Genomic DNA, 12,305 nt, shown 5'->3' on the forward strand with positions numbered 1-12,305 from the left:
GTTCAGGATTGGTAGCACCGTGCAGGTTCAGAGAGGCAAATGCAAATGCCCTCCAAAGAACACACTAAATACAGGCACCAGAGATTCCCTCAGGTCAGCATCTGAAAAACTCGAGTGCAAGATTTAAACAAGTCACCATCAGTGAGTAAAAAGAAACTAAAAAACTGCTAACTCAAAGACTATAAATACTGGCAATATGGGTCACAGGCCCAAAAAAGAATGTTTAATATGTATCGTATGTGTATCATAAGAAATTAAAGGGGGAAACTGAAAGTACAATGAAAGAACATCCAAAATAACCAAGCAAATCTGAAAATAGCAAATAATTTTAGAAATGAAAAAATGTAACTGAAATAAGATATGCAATGCATCAGACCACATACCACAAGTTGAAGGCAATGATGAACTGGAAGACAGATGGGAAGAATTACCCAGAATGCAGCACAGTGTTAAAAAGAAAAACAGATGGTTCATATGAAAGAGAAGTTCAGAGTGAGGAAGTCTTACAAGTGCGGGGTTAGAGTTCCTGAGGGAGATGATGAGAGAGTGAAGAAGAGATGTGATACTCGAAGGCATAAAGGCTCTTTCAGATTTGAAGATTTTTCAGGTTCAGGAAGCCCAATATCACAAGCAGGGTAAATTTTAAAAAAAGAAAAAGAAAATGAAAGAAAAACACTTTAAAATACACAGTAATCTTACTATAGAAAAAGATAGACTTGAGAGTCTGCAGACAGAAGAGATGACCTACAAAAGAATAAGAGTAACAGCCATCTTCTAAATAGCAGTAATGAAAGCCTGTAGTCAGTAGACTAATACCTTTAAAAACAATGGTTTGTTGAGTTAAACGGCAAAAATACATTTTTAGAAACAAACAAAAAAAATTTGGACAGATTATTACAATTGACCAGCACTAAAAGAGTTTCTAAAGTAAAAACTTAAGAAAGAAGGAAAATAATGCTGGAAGGAAGACCTAAAATGCAAGAGAACTGTGTAAGCCTGAACACATACTGGCCTGAACACATATGGAACCATAATAAAGCATAATCTGTGAAAGTTAAACAAGTAACACAGAGTTAAAGCACTGGGCAACATAAGCATGTAAATCCAGAAGACTTTAACATGATGAAATTATTCTAAATGTTTTATTCCCTGGCAGAGTTAAACTGGTGATTCATTTTTACTTTACTGAGTTCAATGTACATGTTAAAGTTTCTGGGTTAACCACTATAGGAATAATTAGAATATATAACTCCCAAAATAGTAGAGGAAAAAGTCAATCTAAAAGAAGGTAAAGGAGATAAAAGGAGAAATTTAGAAAAGGCAGGACAAAAACACAAACTATGATTATGGTAATGATATAGAATCACAATAGATATAGAAAGATTGTCAAAATGGATTAAAAACAAGAAGGCCCAGCTATATGTTTTTTAATAGGAAATATCTAAGACACAAGAACTCAAAGTAAAAAAATTTATTCTTATAAATAAAAAAAACCTTACTGTACTTATTACATAGAAATTAAAATAAGAAAAACTACTTATTTTACCTTAAAATTTTTAAAGAATCAAATTTGCCATCCCTGCACTGATACTAATATATGAGAGAAAAAAATTGAAAAATGCCCAGATAATGTGTTTCTTTTTTCCCCAGTAAACAAACCCTTAGGCTTGGGAGCGGGAGGAGCTTAGCACAAAAGGCAATTCTATCAACTGATACATTAGAGCAGATCATCATTCCCTTTGGCAGAGGGGGTTAGGAAAAGGCAATTTTGTTTGTACAGAAAGCAAACGAGCCTACTCTTGTGTACCTATCACTGATTACTCAAACTGAGAGGAATCCTAATCCTTTCACTCCCCTCCCCCTCCCTCTATGGATTCACTCTGAAGACATTTCCATGGCTAATACCATCTGGTTCCAACACACCAGCGTTCTCAGAGAGATTAAAAATTAGAATCCAAATTATCTCCAGGGTTGCAAAGGAGCGAGCTAGGATCTGCTACCAGCAGGTCTGGGGCTGGGTGCTGTGGTACTAGGGGAGCACCAGCATCCCAAATGGGATGACGTTTAGATTAAATGAAGACCATCCATGTAATGAAATACGTAAACCTTCACAAAGATTATTATCCAAATTATGTTAATCTCCCCAAGTATTCAAGCTTGTCCAACATGATCACTGCTTTTCAATTAAAAAAAAAAAGAAAAGTGGATTTTCAGGTAAAATTTTGTATCTCAAGCAATCACTTTTCTCCACCTTTTTTTTAAATTGAAGTATCGTTGATACACAAGCTTATGTTGGTTTCAAATGTACAACACAGTGGTTCAATAGTTATTCACATTATCAAATACTTACCCCCTCTAGTGCGGTTATTATGTATCAACGTAGAAAGATGTTACAGAATCGTAGACTGTATTCTCCATGCTGTACTACCATCCCTGTGACCAACCTATATTGTGATTGCAAATTATTGTACCCTTTTATCCCCATCATTCTCCCCCTCACCCTCAATCCCTCCACCTTGGTAACCACTAGTCACTTCTCAGTGTCCAAGAGTCCACTGCTGTTTTGTTCCTTTTGTTTTGCTTTGTTTTTATATTCCACAAATAAGTGAAATCACATGGTATTTGTCTTTCTCCGCCTGGCTTATTTCACTGAGCATAATACCCTCTAGATCCATCCATGCTGTTGCAAATGGGAGGATTTCTTTTTAGTATGGCTGAATAATATTTCCATTGTGTATATGTACCACCTCTTCTTTATCCATTCATCTATTGATGGACACTTAAGTTGCTTCCGTACCTGGGCTATTGCAGACAGTGCAGCAATAAACATAGGGATGCGTATGTCTTTTCAAATCAGGGATTTTTCTCACGCACTCACTTCTGTCCCACATCTCCTCAAACAGAGTTTGGCACATAGGCAGTCAAAAAGGTTTTCTCTTCAATAAATCAAGACATAGATACACTATCCATTCATCACTCAATTAGTATGATTAAGGCACTAAGTTTTCTTAAAGGAAATATTGATTACATTCAGTGGCCCTCTGCCTCTTCAGGAGCACACACAGGTGGCTAGGCTGGAGACTCAGACATGCCTATGTCTGGTGCTCCAGGTTTTTAGGTTTTTAGGTGTTCCATAGCCATTCCTCTTATTTTGTCCATATCTAAAACAGCCTTTTCCAACAGATACCAGTATAATCCAGATTTTCTAAGATTTTAATAAAGTTTTCCATTAAAAAAAAGTGTTCTTAAAGGGAAATCACAGAAACCCAGTTGATCAGAACTGACCATTTCCATTTCCACAGAGCATCTCCTAACTCCCCGGCACTTTCAGGTTTCAATGGGCCTTAGTGAAACCAATCTACTACCAACTAGAAATGACCTTACTAGCAGCACGCCTGCTTCCCATGTCTATCTACTCAGCACTTTACTGTAAAGCTGGCAAATTTCAACAAACGGAATCAATCGGGAAGCTGGGGTAAAATAAATAGTTGCCAACTCTTCTTTCTATATAGTTATATCCCTGCACATTAAGAAGAAAACATCACATAGCACCCTCCCCAAAATATTTATTTAAAAATCATCAGGAAAGAACCAACCAATACCATGACAATCTCCCATAGGACTGGGCGATGCTGCAGAGGGAGAGCAGCACAGAGTCCAGAAGGAGGATGATATTTAAGTTCCAGGAACCAACACAGTGCAACACACATGCACTGGAAATAGCTAACTTCTGTCAATTTTCTCAAAGTTTCTTCATCATGATGACTGTGTTTTCAATTACAGAAAAAGAGTTAGTTAGTTTTATATTTTCAGGTCTGTCCCCTGTTGGTGAAAGGGGTGGAAATATAAACTGATAAACTGATATAAGTATTCCAGGGAGCAAATTACTAATGTGTAGCAAAATGTAAAATCTGTATACCCTGAGAACAACCAGTTCCACTTCTAGGAATTTATTCTCCCAAAATATCTGCACAAAGCCATACATGTAAGTTTGTTTACAGCTGCTTATAGTTTTTAAAATGATAAAGCAATGTCCAATAGTAAGATATTGATTACATATGACTACATATATAGAGATCTCAAATGTCTATTGGGGGAAGAAAATCAAGCTACAAAACATCATTTTCATTATTATATACATATTTATATAACCACAGTGGGAAAAGATGGAAAGAGTAAGTGCCAAAAAATGTTAAATTTCCCCAGGAGTTGTGGTATGGCAGAGATTTTTTTCCTTTATATGAGCACATTACTTTTAGAATACATTTTTATTTAAAAAAATAACAACAGCAAACTCTCTTTTAAAAATTTAGGTAAAATGTTGTATCTTAGCCAAATAAGTGAGCCGCTACAAAATTCTATTTTTAAAGGGCTGTCCGAGTAGAATGCACCTGGCTTTTGATATTCACTGTTCTTCCATGAGCTTATACCATGTAAGTATTCCTGTGCTGCCCACAGCGGTGATTTAAATTAGATTTGTCAAGAGGATTAATCCCCTAGTCCTACAACTACCACCGCTAACAGGACTGATTCAAATTTTTAATCAATCAGACCTTGCTAGGTGCCTAAAGACCTCACCAACTTGTATGAAACTGATCAGATTTTAAGCGTCTTCTTTTTACCTAGGGTTAATGATTGTGACATAAGCTACTGATTACTTAAACATAATATTAAAAGAATATGTGTTCTGTTAAACTGAGTGATTAATTTAGAATCTTTATTTTAAAAGGTGAGGAAACTGAGGTAAAAATAAATTTTAATGGCAATTTTAAGAGCTACTAAAATATACCACAAGTGTGTATTTAGCCCATAGAGCTTTGACTTTTTTGTGAAGGTCTCAAAGAAAACCACTCATTCATTCACTCACTCACTTGTTCATTCACTCATTTAAAGATATTTATTGAGCACCCACTCTGTGCCAAGCATGTGATTTACGGCCCTTGAGATACACTGATGAATAAGACAGTCCAGGCCCACACAGTGTTTAGCAACCATGGGTGTGCCCAAACAGCAAATCACTGTCTTCCCTACCTCATCTATATATTATCTTTTCAGAAACACAGAGCACCCCAAGGAATCACACCTTCTTCAGAACATCAGCTCCAGGTGCATACCTGCTGCCAGCATACAGTGGCTTAGCTGAGGGCTTGAGGGCATGCCTTTCAAACTGAGACACAGGCTTGAGCCCCTCCCAACCTGTGCTGGGCTACACACAGATCTGAGAATTGCTATCAATATTCAGACTCTCCGTATGAATGCCTCAGGCAGCTACTTAGCATTTGGGCAGTTTTACATGCAGAGCCATAGGAAGAGCACACATGTATCAGTCTTCAGAGACACATATTCTGCGAGGCAGTGACTCTTGGGCAGAGGCTTGGGAAAAACGGGTGAATATGTGACAAGGATACACAGAGAGTATTCACAGCAGCAATGTTCTCGAGAGCCAAAACCTGGAAACAACCCAAATTACTATTAAGAGCAGAATGGACAAATAAATTGTGATATATTATTAAAACGCAATGTCACATTGCAACGAAAACAAATGAACTAGAACCACACACTCCACAATACAAATGCAACTCAAATATTATGCTAGGTAGAAAATATTCCATAAGAATTCGTACAGCCTGCTATCATTTTTACATAGTTCAAAAAGAAAACAAGTTTTCGAAGCAAGGTGACTATACGCTTAAGAATGGCTAAGATGGCAAGATTTATGTTATGCACATTTTATCACAATAAAAAAGAAGCAAATAAAACCAATCTTTTGTTTAAGAGTGTTTTGTTTAGTGATGCATGTGTGGTAAAATGGTAAGAAAAAGCAAGGGTATGAAAACACAAAATTCAGGATGATGTGACCTGGGGATGAGACAGAGGAGTGAGAAAGGGCCTGCGTCCATCTTGCTGAGGATCCTTGGGTATGCATGAGGGGCTACTGGGTGTCTGTTTTACGGTTATGATTCAGATACGTAATTCCTTTCTGTGTACCAAACATTTCCTAAGTTAAAAAATAGGAAGGATGGGAGAGAATACCAAGGGATACCTGGGTTCCTGGCCAAGGACCTTAGACTAAATATTTTTAATGCAGGACACATTTTGCCAAGTGAAAGAGCAGAAGCAAGTGTGATCATTTCAACCGTGGGGGAGGGCAAGCTGGAAGATGGTAGTGGTCAGATGAGAGGTGCAGGACGGTAAAGAAAGGCAGGGGCTGGAGAAAAGGAACCTTAGCCCGGGGCACAGCAAGGTGCACAAGACTCCCACTGTCCTTTTCATCCCATGCACCAGGAGGATCTGGGTGTATGCCATTCTCTCTACTTTTTACACTTTCACTTTGCATGTAAGTAGTGTTAATAACAACCCTCCTGATAGTATAACGAGTCATTCCTAGGCAACATGGAAAGCTAAAAGGGAGCCAATTTTTCTACCATAAATATAAAACTTAGTGTTAACAGTAATATGAAGAATGAAGAGAAAGAGACAAAGACAAAGACAAATAGTTATTTAATCTGTTTTTAAAAAAAATATCCCCCAGTTATTTCTTTCCTTTGAAAAACCTTGGCCAAACAGGTAAAATCCTGTATTTTATACAACGAGTAGGGAAATGTTGTAAAAAACCATCCAGAAGGCAGATACCAAAAGTCTTCACTGCCTTAACTCCCCCAACAGGCAACTGTAAGCTCTTTGTCCATAAACTGCTGCTTCCCAGTGATGGAGGCCAGAGCTAAAGCTAGGGATTCATCAAAATCTGCCTGGAAGGGTCATGCTTGGTGAAAATCCAAAGCCATAGAAGTGAACACTCACACAGGTTACAGTACTAGAAATGTTCAAATTCTTAAGAAAAACAGGAAGAACCTCTTTCCTATAATTTAGAAACCTAGATGTAAGAGTAAGATTTCTGCATTATAAGGAAGCAAGTTCCAAAAACAAGAAAGTCCCAAACACAAAAAAATATCTTATATATGAGGCAATACATTAAGTCACCCTCAGGAAACAACACAGTGCCTGCAGATTCCCAACACATGCAAAACAGCAGCCTTTGAGTCATAAATCAGTAAAAAGCTGTCAGGTTCATGTAAGTCTGCTAAAAATAGGACAAGTACTTAAAAAACCCACCATTGACTACAATCTGTGCCTTGCAATGTGGTCCTGGAAGCTGCCAGAAGCACAGTTACATTTGAGGAGAAAGGAATCACTGTAAGAAGGCTTTTGCTCCCCCACTTCCCACAAAGTAAGGCTGGGAAAGAAAAGGGGGAGAGCTTGCAGAGATGGACTCACACGGCCTTTCAATCTCCCCAACTTTTTAAAAGCCCGGCTCCACATCTTCCGTAGGACACCAGCAGTCTTCATGGCTTCTGGAGTCAATCAGCCAGGCCACTGCCTACATCCCAGGCTGCTCACCGCCTTCCACCACTCCACGTGGTTATGGAAGGCGGATACAATAGTGGCCCACATTCCCAGCAGGTCGCTGTCATCTCACACAGTGACACATCCGTCCAGCAGGGATGCCAAACGCTTTGAAAAGCACCACTTGTGAGGACAAAAGGAAAGCAGTATGAATTCACACCACTTTAATGGCTTTCCTTTCCTCCCCCTCCTCTCCCATGTGAGAGAACTACAGAATTAGAGTAAATATTCCTTTTAGACGTATAAAATGACTCAGTATAAAGTAGAAGTTATTAAGTCAACGGCATCCAGGAGCAGGGCTCTGGAAATGAACATTTAAAGAAGTATTTATTTATATGGACCCTCCCATACACACATACACACAGAAAGCATAAGCCGGCTAGAAATGACTTGGCAATTTTTCAGATGATGGAATTGCTAATGTTACAGAGAAATTAAAAGGCACAAAGATAAGACATTTCACATCCTTGGAGATAACTACGTTTGTACATGAGAGGAAGATAAGACTCGGGCAGTTGGTGCAGTTCAGGGCCAACTGGGAGACAGTGTGCTCACTCAGCAGAGTTTTTTCTTCTTTCTAACCTTTCTGTAAATTTAGCAGATAAAACAGGAACAAAGAACCCTGTTCTCTGTTTCTTTCTTGGTCTTTACCACATAAGGGACAGAGTCAGAAAGGCCCATTTTAGGTTTCTAAACATCTAGGAAAGACTTTATGGATGAATCACTATATTGTATACTTGAAATCAATATAGTATGTATAGCAACCATACCTCAATTAAAAACAGGAAACAAAACTTTATGGGATGCTTGGGGTTTAAGAGCTGGGTTTGGGGAGCTGGTGATCATTCCTGGTACCACAACATATGTTACACCTATGGACCAGAACAGACCAAGCAGCTTGCAAGTGAAGAGTGCGCCATCTGATATGTCTGGGTTTGAGGCATGTGATCAATCCAGGCCATGAGATAAAACCTACATGGTAAACAAGTTGATGCAGAGGCAAGAATGGGAGTGAGTTTTAAAGGCAGAAGATCTGGGTGTGACTTCTGTTCTGTCGCTTAGCTGTGTAGCCTTAGATAATCTGTCTCCTTCTTTATAAAATGGGGATAATACCATTTGCACCTCAGAGGACCAATGTCAGCATGCAATGAGGCAACCTCTACAAAGAGCACATGCAGGCACTCAAAAAAGTTTGCGTCCTTCCCTTGGACTCTACAAGCATAAGTTCTTCATAAATGTTAGAACAGTTAAACAGGATCGATGGAGAGTAAGTTTGTTACAAATCTTACACCAAGCAGGGCAGGTTGTACTTTCCCAGGACTCAACCCCAGCTGAGCTATACCATGGATTAACCTTGAAAATATTTTAAGTAAAAGAAGCCAGATGCAAAAGGACAAATACTGTCTGATGCCAATTCTGTAAAACGTCCAGAAGAGGCAAATCTGGAGACAAAAGCAGACAGTAGTTGCATAAGATTAGGGTTGTTTGGGGAGAAATGGGGAGTGACCTGCTAATGGGTTATGAGGTTTCCTTTCTGGGGTGATAAAGATGTTCTAAAACTGATATGGTAATGGCTGCACAACTCTATGAATACGCTAAGGACCACTGATCTGTACTCTTTATGATATGGAATGTGAAAATATTGGACTCATTTAGAGAAAAGACTGAAGTCAGAGAAGAAAGTAATTTGCTTGAGGTCATACACGTAAAAGGTGGCCGAGGACAGATGCTAGCCCAGGGAAGCATGGCTCAAAGCCTGCATGCTTTCCACTGCAGAGCCAGCCTCTGTCACCAGACACCCATCATACCTTCCAAATCTCCCTGTGACTGGTCCTCGGCCGACAGACCAAAACTGCCCCGGCTGTCGGTGCTCCAGCAGCGGACCAGCAGCGGGTCCGACCACTCTGACGGTGCAGAATAACTTAACATGATGGGCATGTCTAAGTAGTTTGCCTTAGACAACTAAGTCTAAGTTAACCCCGGCTAGTGACTCTTCTGTGATGACTTGGTAAGAAGAGGGTGCAGGAAGGGGATCAGGTTGATTTTATCTCTGGCTCTTCAACAGCCAGGTAGGTATTAATTCCCTAATGGTTTGTGAACACACCTGTAAGCCAGGGCACCTGAAACACAACATCACTGACTGGATGTTACAATGTGCCAAACACTGTGCTAAGGCTTTATAGCTACTGACTATTACATCCTTCCCCAAACCTTATGTGATTCCTCCCTTTTAAGATATGAAAACATAAGGCCTGATGATCCACAAAACAAAGATAAGCTGTACTTCATTAAAGTTAAAAACTTCTGCTCTGTGAAAGACAATGTCAAAAGAATGAGAAGACAAACCAAGAACTTGGGAGAAAACATGTATGAAAGACATAGTTGATAAAGGGCTGTTAACGAATATCTGCAAAGAACTGTTAAGCATGAACAATAAGAAAACCACCCAATGAAAAAATAAGCCAACGTCCTTAACAGTTACCTAGCCAAAGAAGACATACAGATGGCAAATAAATGTATGAAAAGAGAATTAACATCCTATGTCATTAGGAAATGCAAATTAAAACAATGAGATGACACTGCACACTACTAGAATGGCCAAAATCCAGAAGAATGACAATTCCAAATGAGGAGGTGGAGCAACGGGAACTCTCATTCATTGCTAGAGGGACTGTAAAATGGTACAGCCACTCTGGAAAACAGTTGGTGAATTTTTACAAAACTAAACATACACTTACCATATGACCCAGCTATCTTGCTCCTTGGTATTTACTCAAAGGAACTGAAAACTTATGTCTACACAAGAACCTGCACATGAATGTTTATAGCAGCTTTACTCATAATTGCCAAAACTTGGAAACAATCAAGATATCCTTCAGTAGGTAAATGGAAAAATAAACTGTGATATGTTCAGACAATGGAATGTTACTCAGTGCTAAAAAGAAATGACCTGTCAACCAGACAGAAAATAAGTAGGGACACAGAGGCACTGAACAACATATTAGAACAGATGAACCTAACAGACAACTATAGAACATTCCACCCAAAAGAAGCAGGATACACATTCTTCTGAAGTGTACATGGAACATTTTCCAGAATAGACCACATACTAGGCCACAAAAAGAGCCTCAGTAAATTAAAAAAGATTGAAATTCTACCAACCAACTTCTCAGATCACAAAGGTATAAATCTAGAAATAAATTGTACAAAGAAAACAAAAAGGCTTACAAACACATGGAGGCTTAACAACTTGCTCCTAAATAATCAATGGATCAATGACCAAATTAAAATAGAGATCAAGCAATATATGGAGACAAATGAAAACAACAGTGCAACACCCCAACATCTGTGGGACGCAATGAAGGCAGTTCTAAGAGGTAAGTATATAGCAATCCAGGCCTATTTAAAGAAGGAAGAAGAGTCCCAAATGAATAGTATAAATTCATAATTATTTAAACTGGAAAAAAGAAGAACAAATGAGGCCCAAAGTCAGTAGAAAGAGAGACATAATAAAGATCAGAGAAGAAAAAAATAAAATTGAGAAGAATAAAACAACATAAAAAATTAATGAAACCAAGAGCTGATTCTTTGAGAAAATAAACAAAATAGATAAACCCCTAGCCAGACTTATTAAGAAAAAAACAGAATCTACACACATAAACAGAATCAGAAATGAGAAAGGAAAAATCACTACAGACACCACAGATATACAAAGAATTATTAGAGAATATTATGAAAAACTATATGCTAACAAAGTGGATAACCTAAAAGAAATGGACAACTTTCTAGAAAAATACAACCTTTCAAGACTGACCCAGGAAGAAACAGAAAATCTAAACAGACTCATTACCAGCAATGAAATTGAATCAGTAATCAAAAAACTAACCAAGAACAAAACTCCCTGACCAGATGGATTCACTGCTGAATTTTATCAGACATTTATAGAAGACATAATACTCATTCTCCTTAAAGTTTTCCAAAAAATAGAAGAGGAAATACTTTCAAACTCATTGTATGAAGCCAGCATCATTCTAATAGCAAAACCAGGCAGACACTACAAAAAAAAGAAAACTACAGACCAATATCCCTGATGAACATAGATGCAAAAATACTCAACAAAATATTAGCAAACCGAATTCAAAAAAACCTCAAGAGGATCATACACCATGATTAAGTGGGATTCATTCCAGGGATGCAAGGATGGTACATTCAAAAATCCATCAACATCATCCACCACATAAACAAAAAGAAGAACAAAAAGAACATGATCATCTCCATAGATGCTGAAAAAGCATTCGACAAAATTCAACATCCATTCATGATAAAACTCTCAACAAAATGGGTATAGAGGGCAAGTACCTCAACATAATAAAAGCATATGTGACAAACCCACAGCCAATATCATACTTAACAGTGAGAAGCTGAAAGCTTTTCCTCTAAGATCAGGAACAAGACAAGGATGCCCACTCTCCCCACTTTTATTCAACATAGTACTGGAGGTCCTAGCCACGGCAATCAGACAACAGAAAGAAATAAAAGGCATCCAGATTGGCAAGGAAGAAGTCAAATGTCACTGTTTGCAGATGACATGATATTGTACATAAAAAAACCCTAAGAATCCACTCCAAAACTACTAGAACTAATATCTAAATTCAGCAAAGTTGCAGGATACAAAATTAATACACAGAAATCATTGCATTCCTATACACTAACGTTGAACTAGCAGAAAGAGAAATCAGGAAAAGAATTCCATTCACAATTACACCAAAAAGAATAAAATACCTAGGAAAAAACCTAACCAAGGAAGTGAAAGACCTATGCCCTGAAAACTATAAGACATTCCTTAGAGAAATTAAAGAGGACACAAATGGAAATTCATCCCATGCTCTTGGGTAGGAAGA

General features: G+C 38.2%; 1 protein-coding gene across 5 annotated transcripts in view; it reads right to left on the reverse strand.

Moving 5' to 3' along the window:
• Positions 1 to 12,305, reverse strand: part of TJP2 (tight junction protein 2) — a 114,439-nt gene that overhangs the window by 43,310 nt on the left and 58,824 nt on the right. The gene's annotated exons all lie outside the window — the stretch shown is intronic.

The sequence above is a fragment of the Manis pentadactyla genome, chromosome 3 (genome assembly GCF_030020395.1).
Source record: "Manis pentadactyla isolate mManPen7 chromosome 3, mManPen7.hap1, whole genome shotgun sequence".
Classification (NCBI taxonomy): Eukaryota; Metazoa; Chordata; class Mammalia; order Pholidota; family Manidae; genus Manis; species Manis pentadactyla.